This window comes from Temnothorax americanus, unplaced genomic scaffold (genome assembly GCF_048541705.1).
Source record: "Temnothorax americanus isolate GAGA-0224 unplaced genomic scaffold, ASM4854170v1 Scaffold18, whole genome shotgun sequence".
Taxonomy (NCBI): Eukaryota; Metazoa; Arthropoda; class Insecta; order Hymenoptera; family Formicidae; genus Temnothorax; species Temnothorax americanus.
Genome location: NW_027509318.1, coordinates 1,601,832 through 1,623,603, shown reverse-complemented (window position 1 = coordinate 1,623,603; position 21,772 = coordinate 1,601,832). Strand labels below are relative to the sequence as shown.

The 21,772-nt window shown below is 40.6% G+C and overlaps 2 protein-coding genes across 2 annotated transcripts in view; one reads left to right on the top strand and one right to left on the bottom strand.

Moving 5' to 3' along the window:
* The window catches only part of LOC143896092 (uncharacterized), a 94,848-nt gene that overhangs the window by 10,465 nt on the left and 62,611 nt on the right, over positions 1 to 21,772 (top strand). Inside the window, exon 2 of the mRNA XM_077403645.1 lies at positions 1,492 to 1,608. The gene's annotated coding sequence lies outside the window, so the exon portion shown is untranslated. The remainder of the gene's footprint in view (positions 1 to 1,491; positions 1,609 to 21,772) is intronic.
* Positions 1 to 21,772, bottom strand: part of LOC143896102 (uncharacterized) — an 86,440-nt gene that overhangs the window by 14,003 nt on the left and 50,665 nt on the right. The gene's annotated exons all lie outside the window — the stretch shown is intronic.

Below are 21,772 nucleotides of genomic sequence, written 5' to 3'. Positions count from 1 at the left end.
TACGGCGTAACGCGGCGCGATTTGTACAAGTTCCGATATTTTCGAGCGAAATTACATTTGCATAAGCCACAGCCGTTGGGGGGCAAATTCGCTATACTGCCAGTCAGGATATTTAATTGGAGAACCGTCACGCAACGCAACTGTCAATGGGGAAAATCTCTCTCCCGATAACGCGATTAAATTTCGCGGCCAATTGCCGTGACGCAAATTGGTGGACGACATATGGCTAAACAGGGATTCTTTATGATTATACCGTCCGCCATATATTACAAAGCACGTACCTATACACACTCCGCATCTTCTGTGCAAACGTAACGCTGCCACGGTCATGATTAAAGCAGTACGTCATTCTGATTTTAATGAGATTTGCGCAACGCGGCTATTAGTTAAATTATCGAACGGGTGCGGCACGTTTCGACGGATTTCTAAATTATCCGGCGATAATCTCGATCAAACAATTTTATGGCGTAATTAATACGAATCGCTTTAGTATATTGTTTGCAAGTGCAAGTAATGCACTCTATTTAAAACGAAAACACTTTTTGACTGTATATAACATACTCTGGCGTATATGTATCTCGAGGATTTTGTTCCGGAAGTTATTTCGCGCTCGCGATGGAATTTTACAAATTTTATTTCGCGCGAAGTGTTTTCAAGTTTTGGAATGTGCAACCGATATACCTATACGTGAAACGTACACCTCGCAACAATGGGAAATACAACAAAATACTAAAATAGTAGCTTACGTTGGAGTTTGGCTCTTGATCATTCATATCGATTTCGTATGAGAGAGAACTTTGTTATATAAGCTCCTCTTCTCTCCGAAATGAACTGCGTTAACAATGATAAAATGCATGATAAATTCAGGATTTATACGGCGTATGGATATGCGTTATTCAAAAGCCTGCGTAAATAGATTATATTGTGTAAATGGATGTGCAACTTTTGAGTATCGTGACATTTTTATGGAATCCATGGACGCGTAATAAAAATTTAATTATATATCTTCATTTCTGATAGTTGTCGAGCACTCTCCCTATGACACGTGTTGTTTGCTTTTTTCATCGTGCGTGTTTGTGTACGCACACCCTGTGTGATGTAATTCACATGGCACAATAAATAGTAACCGACAATGAAACTGAAGATTGGCGCGGGTCCATATTTTTTATCGTGTATTTATCTGATTTCAATTTGCTTCTGTAAAATTATTTTTATTACTGAGGTAGAGTTTGTTTTAACGGAACGTAGAAATATATCGCGCGCGCAATCACCATGCGTTTGATGTGCATACACAAGTTTCATAATAACTGCTTTTCTTCTGCAAGCAGTTATTCCCGTTTAAATATCGCAGGCAGGAAATTGCACGTGCATTTGTTTCGATGAATAAACTAATAAGCTAGTTTAAAATAGAGTGCAATCAGAAGCAGAGGCGGTTAAGATACCATGTAATGCGATAGCTGTATCGATGGTCTTGTTTTCAATTTGTTACAGTGTTCTTCCACCGGAGCATCATATTCGATGGGTTTGGCGCTTGGAATACTCTCCGGAGATCCCTTTCATCGCTGGGAGAATGGGCCCGGAGGAGATCAGATGCATCATAAAGTAGAGGTGAGATTACATTGGCAAAGATAACATTGCGTCAGAGCGGAGAGCGTATTCCAACGGAAATTGAAGTTGTCAAAATTGAAATAGAAAATTATAAATTATCTTTTTAGAAATGTTAAATGGGACCTTCTCCTTTTTTTTTATACTACGCGATGAATAGATCAGCGCGGTTTTTCGTTCGTTTGATAATGTACGATTTAATTTTAAGAGACATTTATTTAACAATAATTACGAGGAAAATGAATAAGCAATGTTATCTTTTTATAATGCTGTTCCGCTTTTATTGAATATTATGTGATTAATGCGTTTTGGCTAAATTTGACTTAGCATTTATTTAGTTACAGATATTATATTAAAAATTAGTTGTTTTATTTCGAGATTTAATTAAAATTTTATTCAATAAAAACAAATCAATTTGTACAGTAATGTAGAGGCCCTCCACCACCCCCGCCAACTTTTATCGGCGGTCCTCTTTTCTTTGGATTCTTTGCTTTATTTATTTATTTTTTTTTCTTGTCGTACAATATAAAATATAATATATAACAATGTATAATATTACAATTTATAATTTTTCAATTTATTTGACATAAAAAATATAGAAAGTATAGGTACAGAATTATAAAATACAAAAAATGTATATAAAATATATTACAAAAAATTCGCTTTTGAGATAATTACAATTACATTTATATAAAATACAATAAATTTATATAAAATACATTGAACATAATTTACACTTTTGACATATTTTTATATTATAAATCCATACATTTGAGATAGTTTACTGATGCCAGATTACACGAAAAGGCGTTCGAAATAAGTTTAATAATACTGAAGTTCACTAATTTTTTCATCAGATATTTGACTATTGCAGATATTTCCAAAAATAACGGTCAAAATTTTTGTTATATTATAGAAAAAAAACGAGAAATTTCGAGGTTTAAATCAACGATAAAAAAAACTATAATCTGAAATTTACACTATTAAACACGGTGAATAAATTAACCGATGATATTCGCGATATTTCGCGTAATTTCTGTATGTAACGCGAAGAAAAAAAATCACGTTATCACCGCGTTTAGGAAAGAGATAACTGATAAAGAATAAAAACTGATAAATATTCTAAAAATCTACAAAAATGGCGAAAACTTATTAAACGCGTTAATTTAGCGAATTTTATATTATTATACGTCTTCTATCGATTTCGTGTGATATATTTGGCATTAGCATTACATAATTTCTTTGTTACAAAATAATTTCACTTATAATTAATATTACATATAGTTAAGTAACATTATAAAATATTACATAATTAGAGTAACATGACAATTAAATAATATTATATAACATTACGTTTACGTAGCTACAATTTACTCGAGATTTACATAATTTATGACATATAGTTATTCTACGTAATTATACTATACATATATAATAATATTACAAATTATAATCCTACCTATAACCCGGACTTTTAACTCTATATATGTATTTCCCTACTATATTTTTATATATTCCTATTTTTATCTAACCATATTTCTATTTACCTAACATATTCCTACTTACCCGTATTTATTAATTTATTTTATTTATTATTATTACTTAGTCGCGATCGCGATTAGGGGAATGTGTGTAAAACTTTTAAAAGGGAAATTTTTAATTCGCGCTTAATTATGAGTAGTGGAGACGTTACCTTTCCGTCTCCGATTACATATATGCACATTTGTGCAAGAAATATCATCTTACCTGTTGTACGATTGTTGGTGGTGGCTACAACCAATGTGTAGACAAGAATAAGAAAAACTCCTTTTATATTGTGCCGGCTGATCATAGCCGGCAAATGAGCGTAATTGTTACGCTCTTTCCCTCGCTGCGCGAAACACGACCGCGTCGCGAAGAGCCATATTATAGCAATTAAATTAATTTTAATTACTAATGTTCAAGATCTATTTATTACATTGAATATATACTATACTTTACACGCGTGATTACATTTACTAATATAAATACGATATAATCAGAAATGTTTAATTTTAATAAAAGTCTTTCAACGAACCGCGTATAATTTAAATAACCTCGATTAGTTTTCGCGAATGGAACTTTACTTTAGAGTATAAATATGCAAGACTTTAATAATACGAAGTAAATGAATAAAAATTGATAAACTGAGCAAATCTAAGACCCATATTTTCGATTTATCGTTTCGAATCGAGTCTCACCTCAAGAGGGTGAGAAATAAAGAATTAATGACGTGAGATCCAAAAGAGATAATATATTCCCGCATATATATATATAAGTATTCACATTAGTACAATATTGTGCTAATGTGAATATTTCATGCACGCGGGCGAACATAATTTGAATTTCGATTAGCTACATCTTATTACTACACATTGCACGTAATTCTTGTATTAAAAATAAATAGTACATTCCTCAAAATCAAGTGTTTAAATTAACGCAAAAATTAACTTGAAAATAATCGCTGCAAAAGTTATTCTGTTTCGCGAGACAACATTTATTGGGTCTCACGTCATATTGCTTTAACTGGTATACAAAACCAGTTATCAATACATATGAATAGACTGTGAAAGTTTAGGTTAAAATTGATACTTTATAGGAACAAATAATTTCAGTTAATGATCGTGAACACATACACCATTTTGTAAAATAGAATAATAGATCATATAAATTATATATATTAAATTATAAAAATTAAAATATTGCAAGACATTTTTTTATTTTCTCTAAGTATATACATTGTATTTTTGTACCAATTTATATAATATTTAATCCTGGAAGATATTTGGCAAGAGGTAAGATGGGAGAGAGAATAAAACAAAGTACTCAGTTAACAAATATTACCTATTTCGTTCTGTCAATGCAATTAAATGCGATCAATGCAATACCAATTGTATTTATTTATTTATTTATCCTATTTATTTATCCCCTACTTATTTTATTTTTGTTTAATTTTATATATATTTATATTATTGGTGACAGAGAGAATATACATGATTTTATTTAATACATGAAATTTATCCAGGATTAAATGTTAAATCCTAATCTTTTACAGTCAATCCATTTTAAGGCAACGGATCTATGAAATACAATATTAGTAATAATTTATTGTCATAAAACTTGACACAAGCGTTTCCGTAATATATTCGACGTAATTGCCATATAGATCCGTTACCTCGGTTATAAAAATTGATTTATCACTCACCGGCTGATGCGCAACAGCGGAGTTATTCTGCAACGTCGCTACGGTGATTCTGTAACAAACAAATATAAAATCCAAATTAAAGCAGGGCAGAAAAGAGACAATATTAAAAAAAAATAATAATTACTGAACACATATAACACTGAACTCTATATTTTAATTCTTTAACGCAACTATTTACTGGCGAAATAAATGTTACTTATTCGGTTAATATTCTTTAAGTAAATATTTAATAAAATAATTGCGTAATTTTTTAAGACTATTGAATACAAGCTTCTAGGATTTAAAAAAAAAAATCTTCTCCTCCAATTTTTATTTTCTAAATAACTGTTCAACCAAAAAGACGTATTATACCTTCTGCATAAGGTAAAATAAAAAAATATGTAAAAATCAATTATACTTACCGCATGTTGCTCCGCCGGCGCCTGATGCCTCTCTCTGGCCGCCTCCTCCTCTCAGGCTGCTCGGGATGTCAGCTCCGCGGGTCCTTGGCGAGTGGCACAACACTCGCGAAAACGCGGGTAATTACAATCGCGCGATACTACACGGCACTCCCGTGAATTGAATCTAATTAAAATGCGATCCTCGAACGCGATACGGCGCGCGACTTCATTCGCGAGAAATAACCGCGTTGTCAACGCGTTCGGGGGAGGATAACTGGCCCGACGATCTGACCAGATCAAAGTCCCTCCGCCGAGTGGTACGTCGGTTAGTATCCGACACGGAGAAGAACAATCTTGATGGCGGAGAGCGAGCTGAGCGTACTCCGATTTCTTTCGGGACCCACGAGATCAATTCACAAAGGAAAGTTAAGCGGCCCGTTAAACGTCAAAGACCTCGCTGCAGGGGGGAACGAATCCCGGATCTTCCAGACCGCTCCCGATAGCGGTCATTTTGGCAGAGAATCAACGACAGTCACCTTTTTTTTCCTTAATTAAATCTGCATAACGCGATTGTTACGCGAGATTGTTACAAATTCGCGCGAGAATATATGTTTTCCCATTGTTAAAAAACACATTTCTTTTTATTGGATAATAAATGAGATAGAACGATCCTTTATGGAAAGATGGTTACGAATAAATATCTTTTTAAGAAGAGAAATAAAATACATGCATTTCTCGTTGTAGCTTGTTATATGTGCGGGCACAAATAATTCTCGGGTACCAACCGTTCGAGACAAATCGAAACCGATAACAAGCGGATTTAAAAAAATACGAATTAAACGTTTAAAAAGTTTGTCAGTTTTTCGGTTATAGCTGATATATGCATTTAGATAATTGAAGTTATTAATATATCCGATTGATATCGGGGTACCCATTCGACTTGTCTCGAATTTGTTAAGTGCTCGCACATTTTTTAATTACATTCACCGTGATACTAAGCGAGAAAGTACACATCGCTTTTGCGAATTATGCAAAGTGAATTGTACGAAGTTAATCTTTATTTATTAAATAAAATTTCACCGTTCTCTCTCTCATGCATGTAGTTTACTAATAAAAATTCTAAATTTAATTAAAAAAATTAATCTTGATGTGGAACGGCAGGATCCCCAGCACCTAGAAATAGTTTCTTAAAAGAAACTAAAAGTTAAATCCTAAAACTCTGAAATACATATATTCGTAACCACAATAACCATTGAAACAGAAACAAGCAAACCGTTTGTAAATTGTAATTCTTCAATTGACAATTAATCGCCCTATTCATATTCACTGTTAAGTATTAATGTCATTAAAATAAAACTGACACTATTATTAATATCAAAAGGGAGGAACACATAATAAAAAAAGAAAGAAAGAAGAAAATCTTTCAAAATATACATATCAAGAGACACGACACGCGTAGTGTCTCGCGTCTCGCGTCGTGGAACACAAATGGTAGTCGTAGTTGATTCATTGCCAAAATGACAGCTTCCGGAAACCGCCGAGAAAACCAGGGTTTAATTCCAGCCCTGTAACGGGAATCTCCAGCTTTCAACGGTACACCGAACTAGGCGTCGTGGATGGATCCCGTGCGGGAAACCGACGAGAAATAACTCTTCACTGTGAAGATTATTACGACTCCCCGCCGGTACGAACGCGCTCGTCCACCTGACGCGAGGGACAGCGATAAGGTCCCATCGCCGAGTCGGAATTCGCTCATTCGAAAATGAGCACCGAGTTTCGTATGCCAGCACGTTCGTCGTTGGTACGAAATATTTAATAATGTAAAACATATATATCAAATATTTTATTTAACGTATTACAATTAATTACGGGGTAGCACACTGATCGCGCGTGGCTCGCGACCTCTTCGCTCAAGCGTCGCCGTAAGAATGCCGCGGCAAACAAAGTCGTGGCCTACCCCTACCCCTACCCGCCTGCGCCGCGCCGGGGGTAAACAAAACAATTAAGCGCTCGAGCTGCCGCGTGAACTGTTACTACGTCACAGCAACGAAATATTTAAACTTACAAAACAAGTACGGTGTGTGCATTTAATACGTATCTCGTGTATTTCAAAGTAAATTCTGTACGTTATTCATATGGGATTTCCGTCTCATATAATTACTCTTCTATTTTATCAACTCGTTTACATCGCCTAAAGGAAAACGTTTTAAATTAATTTAAAAAATGCGCAAGATATACGACTGAATAAGTAGTGCGCTTTAGAATATTCCGTATAAGTCTCGTGTATTAAATTTTGTGTGAACGGACAAATATTTACGCGTATAGCTCGACGTCGATCAGAGTAACTGTCACCCTGAAAAATGTCTCTTGTCAATGCGAAACTCGATAGCGAGTCACAAAGTCGATCAATTATGTTTACGATGTCACACGCGTCGCTGTTTTATCTCGCTGATTCATTCACGCTCGACCGAGCTCGACTTCGGTCCATGCCCTTTATTGCGGAGCTTCATCCACGGAAGACGGTATAGCGCGCGGTAACGACTTTATTAGGGTTATCGACGCGCACACGTGCCTCACCCTCTGACATTTCAACTCTTGGCACGTTCGTTATGGAAAGTGGGGCCTGGCCGACGCCCGACGCCCGGCGCCGCGCTGCGCCGCGCCGCGCCGGCAGACGCGGTAGCTAATTGCTAATTATCTTACGGTTTTAATCAATCAGTCAGAACGACACATTGTGCAGCCATGACAGATGTTGCGCAACCGCCGCAATACTTTCACCGTATAATCAAGTCCAGATCGTTCGTATAATTGGCCGATTACGTGATCCCGTCGTTACGCGCTCGTCGCGTCGGTTACTCCCGTCGCACGCTCGTTACAGTATTATGTGAACTTCATTATTCCGCGCTCGCTGTAATTCAGCGGATACAAGGGTGAATCTGCGCCCCGGATCGGCGCGAGAAAGCGGTTTTCGCGTTGTTATAAGCGTTATCGCACATCCCCCCCTCTCTCTCTCTCTCTTTCGCCGGCGAAATTGCAGCCTGGCGCCCCGAAGATATATTTCACGCCTTGTTGCGAGTAAGTGGCTTCTTCCACGCAGGATTAATGCCGTAACGCGCGCTACGCGTTATGCATAGCATATATAAAACCTGCCGCTAATTTATTTTTCAGAAAATGTTGGAGACGCACGTATAAAGTAGCGTTATTACTCGGACAGCGCAAACATCTAAGGGATGTTGCAAAAGAAGTTTGTAAAAATATCTCGGACGCTTCTCGCGCCGTTTGTGGACCTTCGTCCGTTATGCGCGAAATATCGAGAAGGAAGATTTAATTAAATATGGCGAGTGCTATACGTAATCAGATAAAATATTCTTTACTTTCTTACTTGCAATTAGTTATACTTCATGCTGTACTATATTTAGATTTTCTAACTTGTGCCTACGTGGAATCGATCGTTCTGTCGGCCAGTCTAAAGAGTAAAAAATGAGAGATGCTTATATATATATATATATAAATAATACCTTCTAAACGCCTTTACGATATCGCATTTTTGCCTGGAGACACACTTAAACAACTCGATCGAGCGAGAGAGAATAAAAAAAGTTCGTCATAAAAATAAGACTTCTAGATTTGTAAATGCGACGATGACACGCGTAAATCTGTTCCTCTGATCGAAGCACGCGTTATTTCGCATTTTACAACTATTTAAATGCTTGTGCTAATTAATGAACTATGAAGTTCGACATGTATTTTAAAATTTGGTTCGAAATAGATATATCTGTTCTCCATATTCTTACGCGTGAACGACGCGACGTAATTTGCGATGTGGGAGCAACTCGGGGAAAAAATATAATAAAATCGCTGTATTAACGGGCGTATGAAGCGTTCGGCCTGTTATTTTAGTTGAAACTCTCGATATATTGGTTCAAGTTCCTAAACCGCCAGCACACGGCCACGAAGTTGCTAATTAATCTCTGCGTTCTGTACTCGACCCAGTTACGATAGTCAGGTACTCAGCAGCGATCACACGCTATAACCTTCTGGCCCACTTTCGACAATGTGTAAAAAGCGAGGATTACTCTCCCATATTAAATGTGCATCTCGCGGTGAGAGCGCGAAAGGGAAGGATAGAGGAAGAGGGACGGAGAGAGGGCCTGTATCCTGGGAGTTTTACCACATCGAGGACACAAAGAAGCGAGTGAAAAGCGGGTTTCGCAAGATTATTGTTAGATGCTAGTCAGTAGCGGATTATCCATCGGGCGCGCGCTTAAAATCTTAAACATCTGTACAGGACTGGGCAACCAATCCTCTAAAAAGATCACGATTGCAAAGTTTTAGGTAAATCACCGTCGATGATTTTGAGATACTTTGAATGGATAAATTTAACCCGGAAACGGATGCGGGTGAATTATACGCAGTATCGAAAAAATAAAACTCACGTCACAGTAATTTTAATGTGCTTCTTTCGTTTTATAAATATTTTTTGGTCTCAAAATGTTGAGTAAGTTTATATGTACATATTGTTATCAAATACTAATAAATTATAGAATATAATCAAAAATAGGTAATATGTAATTAATAACAATTACTTTTAATTAGAGTGTAAAAATCACCTCAGGTGACCATTTACGAAAGAAAAAAAATCAGGCGTCCGTTTCCGGATTAAAAGGTAAAAAGCTCGGGGGAAATCCGCACGACATTCGTAAAAATACACAGAAAGTGTCGAATTAATTCGCAAATTGACAGACCGATTATGGGTAATTTACCTTATTTGTGAAAACGATCTGTATGCAAATCGCCGTGTATCACGATGAACAATTGTATTTGCGGTATTTGCCAATCTTATCAATGTTTCGGCACGCTATCAGTCTCAATCGTGTCACGTCGGTGAACACGTCATCGTGCAGTTTGACTTCCGCGAATTAAGTGAATTGCCCGTAATTTATCTGTCAATTTGATTTGCGAATCTATATTAAGCGGATGAACTGTATTCCGTCTATTTTTATACACGTATTGTACACTTCCCTAGATTTATCGAATCTGTGTCTCTATCGAAATAGAGACACGCGCGCGGACTTATTCAATTTAATTATGCTCATTCTCCTCCGCATCGCGCCGCCTCCAGGGTCTTAAAATACCTCGATCCGTCATTGACGCGCTCGCATCTCTCTTCGGTTTTCTTTCCCACAAACGTCTCCGCTAATTGCCGCGCATCATTCCCTCGCACTTGCGAATTATTTGCGCCATTCTGCGTACGTGGAGATCGCAAAACATGTTGGCTAAACGCGGAGTCTCACGCGAAGGGACTCATTGCTCGCGCCAGCAAGTGATTCGATCACGCGCGGACTTTTCGTATTTCCGACGTGTCCCGCCGAGCTCGGTCGCTTGTTATTTTTTTCTGGCTCGATGAATATTCGAATATCCGTATAGGGGAGGGTTTGTTTCTCGCCTGTCGCGGGTGAGGCGGGAACGACCAGCTCGGTTGCGAACGATTGCGAACGGCCGGCGGGGCGTCTAGACGCCGCGGCGCCGGTTTTCAAGCATCAAATGCTTGCGGAAATGCGGTCGATGCTTGGAGCTTGGAGCTTTCTTGCCTTCCCCCGAGCTTTCGTTGCAGAGATTTCGCTGGCGCCACGCCGTACGCGTTTGGCCGTATAGTTTCTCAAACAGCTAGCTTAAAAAACTGCGAAAGTCGACGGGACAACAAAATTGACGTTTGTATCACAATTTGTATTATTACGAGAGGTTTCTTTGAAAGATATATAACGTCACATTAGATAACTCGACAATTTCTCTTACAACGTGTCTTTAAATTTGCAGCTTTCTTAAAGTACAGTTCTTCGTGACGCTTGCCTGTATTTTTCGTCGGCGTGGAGGTAAAAGAGAGCATAACTTTATCGCTTAAATAAAATCAATAATAATCCATTAGTAATAATCCATATCGCAACATACTTTTTAAATTAATATTATTGATGGATTTATTATCCTTCAATTATAGAGAGTAATGAATCCATCGTAATGTTAATTTAAAAAACGTGCTGTAATATTAAAAATATTGAAACTCTAATGGAACATTATTGGATTTTATTTAACCGATAAAGTCATACTTTCAGCGATATCAATTTATTACGCGCCGCTTATTCGCAGGGGTGCCAAAACGACGCGTCGTCTTTCTCGCATTTCGAGTTTTTTTTCCATTATCCTTTATCTCGTAGAATTTCATTCGCTCGATTAAATCGAATGAAAATCGGCGGCGCCTCGTACGTGACGTTCTCGAGAGCGAGGAGGACGGGCAATTTTTTAAATCAGGCAAACGTGCAGTGGGTTCTCGCGAATCGCGACCGCGGTGCACTAAGGGCGCTTGCCGAGTAGGTCGGGTCGAAACCCGGGGGAGAGAGAATACGCGCTCATATTCAGATTGAAAATGTTACGTCGCGATTGCACGTGTGCTGCATGCGATTGAAATGCATTTAATGGACGGCGGTGCTGCGCTTGAAGGCAGGCCGGTTATAACCGAAGTCAAAAAGTTTTGTGCCGTCACCGTCACCTCTCCCGTCGTGTGCGCGCGCGATCGATCAGGCCCGGTTTACGACGGACCCGATAGATCGCCGTCGGACAATAATTCGCGATACTCGAATTACCTCGATCGCTCGTAAGTCGCGCGTTTAGACCAGAAGATTGGAGAGACAAAAGCAGAATAAGAGAATAAGGAGAGATGAATGAAGAGGCATTTCTCATTAAATAATACCACGTTAGGTGTTATTGCCGATCTCCCTCGCTCCCCGTCTCGCTCTCTTCCCTGAAAATTCTAGCCGTCGTGAATCCGCACGCTATATCTGAATCTTTCGACGGCGCTTAACTGCATCATTTACAAGGCTCGCTCGTCCTAAATGGACGTAAAATTTCGCGAATGCGCGGCGTCGAAGTGAAACGAGAGCAGAGCGTCGCGCACAGATTAAAGAACATAAAACTTGGTCGGGCGGCAGGGGAGGGGGGGGGGTGGTAATAAAGCATCACTCCCTCCTATCCCGTTTCTTCTTCTTTCTTTTCCCCTTTCTATCCCGGGAGCTTTCGCCTTACGGTCTAACGGGCAGTTTTGCGCCACCGACGTCTCGTTTCTCTCGCCGGGCGCTTGAATTACGGCGAGTCTTCCGCCTTACTGTCCATTTACCGCGTGCTCGCGTGCCACAGGTACCTAATACCGCTCTAGTAGTCGGGCTGGCCGGGGGGAAACCATGGCACGTAAAAAAAGCTGGCGCAGTGAATTCCCGGATACTTTCAGCGGTGTTTACGGTGTGACCGCCCCCGCAGAATTTATTTAATTACCGCGCGTGACCCGCGTGTGGCGGCACACACTGCTTTATTAGAGTTTATGCCAATTTTCACGCGCCTCGGCGCGCGCGAGCGGAACCGCAATACCGATATCAATCACGCGATATATAGGATCGACATCGTTATATTGGAATTTTTGGCTCCGTGGCGCAACCGCGCTTTAATCAAACTCGAAGCTCGTCGAAATTCTGTAAAGATTCCGATCGATTGTAATTTAATGGTTATTTTTTCCGTAATACTGGGCAGTAGCATTTTGTACGTTATATTTTTCTTTTTTTTTTTATTAACAATGCTGTGACCAATAAACGGATTATCGGAGTTGATCGCACATTGCATGGCTACGTCTATTCGATTTTGGTTGTGTAAAACAATGTCAAATAATAATATTAATCAGCTGACATATTGTAAAGGACCGTGTAAAACACGTACCTCTCCTCGGTTTATATCGCAATGGATTTATAATCCCCCATAATTCATATCTCCTTTTCGATAGAGTCATTAAAGTGCATGGGTTTTTTTTATATCGGTCTTTTTCCTGTTCGGATAACGCAAGGTAATGTGCAACACGAGTCTCCACTATATTGGCCGGCGCCATGAAAGAAAAGTCTAAAAGATACAGTTTTCTTGGATAGGGGGGCTATACGGTTATGAATTATAATATCGCCTCTTGGTACGACAATGGACTTTGAACGGCGCTGCTGCGGTGTAAAAAGTACGCGTGGCAATGTGGGATCAGAATAAAAAAATGGATAGAGACTGGGGCTTTATCTTAGTGAATGTGAAAGTTTCATCGAGCGTGACATTAAAACATAAAGCGACATTGTCATCTGGAATAGAGGCTTCTGGATGATAGTTGTCGGAAGGGGACAAATGCGTCGTTAACGCCGACACGTTTAACGAGGGTATACTTTCGCAACGTGGGAGTTCACGTTTAACCTTAACGTCCACGCGTGTTTAATTCAGGTGAACGCGTCAATGCGTTATTTATTGTTACCATCTTAGGGACGATTTTAATAAAGTGACACGTGCGCGTGCATCAAGGGTGACACTATAATGATTTTTCGCGGAAATCAGATAATCGAGGGAGAAAATCGAATTGCTGAGCCCGAATCTTAAGCCCGAATTTAGATCAAGCGAATGAGCGCGAACAAATGCGAACGAATGCACGGGCAAATATTTATTCATGTTCGTTCGCGTTCGTTTGTTTCGTGGATTTATCTTTGCAAGGAATAACGGTAGGTGCGCATTTTCCGCTAATTTTGGAATATTCTGCACGTTACGTCTGTAATTTTCTCTTTGAGGACATCATTATTGTCTTCTCGATAGAGAAAGAATAATAGAAGCATACTCTCGTCGTTATAAAAATACAATGCCCGTGAGTTAATAATTCTTATCGCTGCACATGTCGACGCAGCTTGACGACGACAGCAGGGTGGATAATACCAGCGATAAGTAACGTATTGCTCGTAACAAGATTTTCGCTCTCGAGACTGTCGCCGTGACAGCGGCGAAATCCTCTGAATTAGGACGCAAGCTGGAAGGAAAACAACGGTGGTTTTGTCATTCGTGCGGCGTAAAAGCAGAGGGAAAAGAAAATCAAGGGTGCGCACGTATTACGCACGCTCGACGCCTCGAATGTCCTCGCTGCATTCAGGAACGAGTGTTGCGTCCGGATATTTATGGATCTCCTTCGCGATTCTGTTTATTCGACTAAAGAAGTCGCTCGGATTGCACGTTTCGTTAGTATATCACAATTCTGACGTATCGATGTTTAATCCACGTATATAACTGTTAGAGAAAATTTATCGGGAATATAGATGACCAGCGCTGAAATTAATAAAGCTGCATCGATAAATTACGTTTAAACATTTATCGTTAATCTATGAAATGAAAATCGAAGTAACTCGCTTACTAATTTGTTGATACGGAATACCAATCATTTATAATGTCAGTTATCGTTTGAATAGCGTTGTGCCTATTTCTTTTCTATGAATATAATCGTAACATCTATAATATATATCTATACGTTTTTTTACGCGAACGTCAAAGTATTTACGACGCTTAAGTCGAGTATTCTCTTCACACTCCATTGTGATTGGTCAATTTCTTACGGGCTTAGAACTTAAATATCCTTTAAAGCAAGGTTGTCGACCAGCACTAATGCATGTATGATCGGTGACGACTGAAGATTACAATTTCGATGTCAATGTATGTCAATGGATTTTCGAAGCTTCGCGTTTCGTTCTATAATTTTTATCCTAATTTCTATAATAGAAAAAAAGATTGCGCTATTATCGAAGAATGTAGAACGCGCGAAGAGACTGACTCGCTCTTCTCGTGCAGTTCGAAACCGAAGACGGGCCGAGAGCTCTCGTCGTAAAGACGGCAGGCTGGGAGTATCACGTGCGAAGCTAACATGTCCTCAGAGAGCCCGGGGGTTGTCTTCTGTCTGTATATGTGTATAGTATATAGCCGGCGTGTCTACAAGCATCCCTTTTCGTTATGCTGTATATGCACAATACACGCGCGCGTGTATGTACACGTGTAAGCAGCTTCCGTTGAATCTTTTCCAGCTACAATACGCCCGCACCCCTTAGCATACATATCTGTAAGTACAAAACGCGCCTTAACCCACTCGCAAGCTCGGCATCTACATCGTGGAACGTTGTAAAGCGGGGCAAATAATATATATCTCGGAAAGTATGAATTTTATAGACGAGAAGTATGAATTTTATTTTTAGACTTTCGAGAAAAAGTCATCGAATTATTAAAAAAAACGCGCTTGGTGATGGGTGTGTTTTAACATTCGTTTTAAGAAAGATCGGTTTTCCTTTCCCAATAAAGTTTATATAAAAATCGAAACACGTTCAGCAACATTTTTGTATATTCGTGTGCTTCTGAACGCGATGCACCCTTTCGTATACATTCCTTACTAAAAGTTATATTAACGGAAGGATATTCGTGAATAACTCCGTTTAGATACGATATATCCACGTGCCATGTTTATATACGTTATGGAAGGTTGTCGTACGTATATTATGCTTAGGAGGAACTGGGGTAAAACCGGGGTAAGCGGATCAAGTTGGGAATATTCGCTTATTTCGCGAGAGGTAGGGGAAACCTGATAAAAACGATGGATAAAAATCGGAATGGCCGATGCGTGACATATTATAGACTAAATGCCACGCCATAAAAAATATTAGGTATATCGATTTTTTAATGAAGTTCGGTGGTTAAATTTTTTTATGAATTTAATCTTAAAAGTAAAAATTATGAAATTTTTTAGGGACGTTATTAGTTTAAAATCTATTATTTGAAACTTAATTTTGGGATATATTAAAAGCTCAAACGTCCGAAAGATTTTACTTTTACGACCACATAAAAAACGATAAAAAAGGATGAAATCCTCTTATCACAATTGTTCAAACCTCCAAGCGTTCGATTTACATTTAAAGCAACGGGCACGAAATCGTTAAAATCCGAGATTATTTGCTGCCATGTAATCACTGTTTGCACAGAGAGGAAACGACGATCTCATCTCAACGGTAAAGAAAATGTATGACGGTGGTGGCCCGTCTTCCAGGACGGAGATCGAATGTAACCCGATTCGAGCGATTCAGCCCTCTCCGTCGGAGTAACGAAGCTCTTTCGATTCCACTCGCGTTTCCAACGTGCCCGCGGAGAGCACTCCGTGCCGTGCGTTTAGTACAACATTTCAGTTTCGAGTGTATTCTGAATTCCCGATACGCTGAAAAAGTATCCGGTCGCCGGGCATAATGCGCCTCTCCGGGAAATGGATATTGACGCGGCGCGAAGCGAAGAATTTCCCCTCGAAATGTGAAGTTCTTTGTCTTTATACTTTTGAGAAAACGGATTCAGATTCCGTTCTGCGTATATCCGTGCTAATCGAGTTATCAATATTTCGTCCGCAATTTCGCGTTTGTACGGAATGTCTGAGTGCTCCCAGAAATGGCACTGTAGTTCCGTAATACTGCAGGGCCGTTTCCCCGTCTCAGATTTTCTTCTCCATCAACCATCCCTCTTCTCTCTCTCTCTCTCTCTCGTCTCGTCTACCGCCGCATCATTAAATCTGCGACGCGTCGACTTCTACCACTTTCAAGCCATTTGAGAACTCGCGTATTGCGCGTACCGCCGTGCATGCAGATATCTGTATCCCGAGCTCGCCGCCCGCCTCTTCCGACGATCCTTTCTCAAACCCTCCAACCCTTTCGCGTCCCTTGAATGAATGGACGGGCTTAGCGACTGCCGAGAGCGAAAGACGTTTCGCCATCGTGACGCTTGCTCGGGGGTCGACGGGATCTTTCGCGAGGGCGAGCTTTTGAAAGAGCTTTTATCAATTACACCATCTTATTTTACTTATCGCCGCAGCGTCGCCCGTTGCCCGAAGATAATATAAATAGCGCAATAACTCTTAGGAAGTATATTCCAACCGTTGCCCAGACATTGATTCAAACGCTGTTTGCATTCAAATGCAAGCAGCTATACAAGTTTGCGAATCGATTATAAGACGCGTCGATACAAGTGTCAGGACTGTCAGGTATCGAACTATCGATTGTTTTTAACGAGCGTAATACTCTCGTTGCAACATCTCCAATCAAAAAGAATTGTCTGCTTCTGCGAGGCGCTTCAATTAATATCTTCACGCTTCACTTCACTCGCACAACAACGAACAAATAGAAAATAAGAGCGACATAAATGACATAACGTTAATAGATTTATCGTCAATACGAATCGAAATTTTTACAAAACGTAAAATATTGTATCGTCGCTATATTTCTTAATTTGACGTTAAGACACGACAATTTATTAAGCGACTTCTTTCTTTAATTCGTAATTATCTTAATCTCCTAAAGAGAGACGACGCCGTGCAATTTGCAGGCATTTTCTAGCCGTTATATTAAACGGTTTCCGCATTTCAATGCCACGCGAGGCGACCGTTCCTTTCACGGGGAAAATTTCTATTTATTCAGGTACAGAGAACGCGGGAGCGCCGATGTCGCGCGATGCATGCGAGCGGGGAATGAAAAAAAAAAAAAAAAAAGAGAACCGCTTGTAGTCGGGCACCGGCCACTCATTTTCGTGCCATTCATACGGTGAAAGGTGGGACAGGTCGGACGCGTTGTTGTTTGTCGCATTTATCATTCGTACGCCGCGCATCATGCTTCAACAATTTGCAAAAGTGCATTGTTGATCCCGGCGCAAATACCATGCGACGCGTTTCGGGCCGCGGGGGGGACAGGGCCGCGCATAAATAAGCGTCGAGAGGCTATTTCTAGATACGCGGGAACGGGCACGGTATGTAACCTGCTCGTGTAGTTGCAGCAATGCATATCAAACGCGTTGAATTTTTAACATAAATCTGCGCTTTAAGCAGCGGAGCGATAAAAATACGCAAAATAACGACACAGATACAGATATATATATATATTTTTTTTTCAAGAGGATGAGGTAGCAACACCCGGCGTCAAATTCTGAAGATCGATTTGACTCCGAGAATATCCCAACGAATTTACAGCCGCGGTTTAAACCGCACGTTTCGGGAGCATATAAAGACACACGCGTTCGCGAATACGTTTTCCGGGTTTTAACTTCGTCCTCCTCTCTGACCGATCTCCTCGAACGCCTGAAGGCCTGAACGTGCCGTCGCGCGTCGTCGGCGAAATTGTAACACCCCCTTGAAGCCATCGACGGACACGAGATGTTTGATGCGGGCAGCTCGAAAGCTTAAAACGTACGTGTAACATATGTACGGTATGTACTTGCCTATATAGCGATATCACCGTCGGCACCGCCAATCGACACCTTTACGGGCGCTACGTGTGTGCGTTCAAGCTCGTGAGATATGTCCATCGTCTCGTACGGTCTCGTACCCTGTACACACGGCGTTACGGGCGCATCGAAGTAAGGTGCATATGGGTAACGATAACAATTATCGTTATAGCCTGTTCGGTATCTTTGACGAAGCGTTAAAGTATTCCGGAGCGCCCGGCGCGCGGTCGGGACACGGGATCGTTATTGCTTGCACCGCACCGGGGAGGAGCCCGGCACCTTCCTACACGGCTATGCGGTAACACGTGCTAGAATTCGTGATCGTACGGCCCACGCGCGCGCGCCCATGCACTCGTCGGTGCGGGTACTTTTATTTATACAGCCACCCTCGTCAATTTTAATCTTACCGTCAGCGCGAGTCGGATGTTTTTTTTACACCTCGTGTTATATAAATGAGAGTAGCCCCGAATAGCGTCTTATAGGAACGCGATCAATATATATCGCCTTTTTCCCCCTAATCTCCATTTTAGTCCAATATATTCTAAGCTCTTCAATTTACTGTCGCCAAGAATCAAAACTGATTTTGAAGCTCTAACCGTTCGGTGTCAAGCTGGTACTCTCGCGTACGTAATTCTCGTCCAAAGTTTCGTACTTTTCGTAAAACCGAAGTCCTCGAGCGACTTCAACCGAGCGAGATAAAATGACAATTCCAGGTTTGCGCTTCAGCTCGGGGCCTCGTCTCATCCCCTGCGACGTAAGTCCGAGTTGGTTGGCTTCGCAAAGCACCGTGACGGGTTTTCCCGTACTTATACGAGATACCCGTTTGCCCGAGCAAGTTAAGCGATTAGGCCGATGAATCCTTTGAACCGCGCGTTCAATTTACTAAAAGTTCACGTAGATCGTCGATTTCGCGATTGCTCTCCGCTAAAATATTTTTATTGAAATAAATTTTACCTAAGAAAGTTTTAATTTTCAGTTATCTAAAATTTTTTTGCATAATCACACATCGTGTTCATTTAATTATTAACTCGTTACTTTTATCTCAATTTATGAAACTATCCGAAAATAGGATCTTTCGATCTGAAGAGCGTGTATGTCAAGAGGAACGATCTTTACCTCGTAATACCGCACGCATTCCGCATTATTAATGAATTTACGTAACGTGGAACTATCCGCACATTCTTGAGGGAGCTCGGGGGTAATGTAAATACTTCACACGGACAAATGTCCTGCTGCATTTTTCACATCGTTCGTACCCGTACCACCGCCACTAGGAAGACCGCGTTGTCTCCTACATTTTTGAAGAAGCTACCGGAAACAACCTGCCGCGCCATACCTGCGGCGGTGCACAGCTCTCCAAATCTCGCGTGGGTCCCCAGATGATCCTCCGCCGGACGATCTTTTTCTCGGGGTGATGTGCAAGCTGGCGACTTTTAAAGCTGCAAGCACCGAACCCCCTTCGCTTCTCGCTTATAGCTATAGCGTCGTTTGAATCCGCCGATGGGCCGCGTTGGCACCTACCTCAGCCACGTTCGCGAAAGTCTGTCCGCAGCAGAGATTCGCAGGATCGAGTCCCCTTGGATTGGCCGCTTTCTTCGAATGTCGAGAAACTACCTCTCCCCGTCCTTCGCCCCGCCGTTCCGCGCTCTTTTCGCACGACATCACCGTCACCGCCAACTGTCTCTTTAAACTGTCTTCCCCTAAAGCGACGACCCGTCCCCGAAGAGATATTGCGAGAGTGACGTGGTCTTCGAGACGTGATCGTGTCAACCAGTCGCCCGTCTCGCTAGTACTGCACCTAACCGGCGCACTTGAGAGTTTTGGCATTCGAACGGAATTCATGCACGAGAAATACGAAGACGACCGTACGAACAAGTATTGTAATACGACATTAACGAATCTTTACATATGCCTTTTACATTTTTATTATTCTAATAACAAGCTAATTTATTGCTTATTTATGTCCCTAGATTTTCTCATGCATTCCCACGAATTTCGGACGGACCACGACTATATTTTTTGTGCATTCTCTTTTATTATTTCTGTTTATTGAAAAACATTATACTTATGTACAATAATACGGATTTTTAAATCTATCTTAAATATCGACGATATGATTCCTGTTTTCCCGCATTCCTATTTTATTGCGAGCGGAAAGGGACTATTATAAAGGAAAAAACGCTTGAACCGGTTTATCTTCCGGAAATAGCGCCGCGCGTTAGAAAAACTAGTCGACTTAAAAGTCAACTAATTGGAAGGCCGCGATTCTGCTGCCTCAATTCCGCGGGCAGCCGAGCGAACGAAAATAAATGGTACGGCCAGAGGTTGGGTAAATAGGGCAAAAGTAACGGAAAGATATTGAACTGGCCAGGGCCACTGCGCGTGGAGCCGAAGCCCACGGAAATTGCTCGAAATGAAAGAAGGCCAACAAGTTATTTCGTACCACATTCAGCCTGTCAAATAGTTCGGAAGAGCTCTTTGCTCCGGCGTCGCTGCGACGCGACGGTGGCATCGCGAGAGGACAGAAACATATGTAAACGTAAAGAATCTTTCTACTTCACAGCTTGATTAGCACAGTCAATTTTTTTTAACATAAAGAAGCGTGATATTTTTTTTGTACTAATGTACATCGCTGACATATTTTTTCTCACGTCAGGTGCAACGAACGAAGATGCAACTCTCTTCCGAAATTCTATCGAGATATTGAAGAATTCTTTCTCATTTTTCTGTCCCGCAAAATTTAAAATACAACTGAACTTTTGACTATTATTTTGCGATCTTTTAGAAAAACGAAGAGAAATACGAAATTGAAAGAGAGATTGCGGAAGACTCATAAAAACTGTACTTTTTTTATTTATACATTAGTACTATAAAAGTCCGCATTGCATATTAATTTATTTTAAAAAAAATATATAGGTATATATCAGATACGTTTTCCACATTTTCGTCATTTTCGGAGTATAGTACAACGAATACAGAAAATACGGAGGCATTTTCGATACTCGACGTCGTATCTTCCGGCACGATACTGTTTCGCTTGAGAAATTCGTTGACTTCAACCGACTTCAACGCCGGTATGAATACACGCTTCGCATTTTACAACGTTAAGGAAAATCGGTCAAGCAAAAGCGCCGATATCGATATGCGAAGTCTGATGTCTTCGTATACCTATATATATACAATATATATATACTTTAGCTTCGCTTCCCCCCTACGCAAAGATTCCTTCGTCCAATGTCTACCATAGGAACGCGATCCCGTCAAGTTACGCCGTTAAGCGCGGTAATCCGTGTAACGCGACCCCGGAATGGGAGAATATTGTACGTAAAGGCACATTAGACACGCGTACTTTGACGAAAGGACGGCGGGCGCCAGGCAGCGAGCAGCGTTGACAAAGTTGGGATAGACATCGTGGTATGGCAACGCTATTACGTCACGTGCGTAG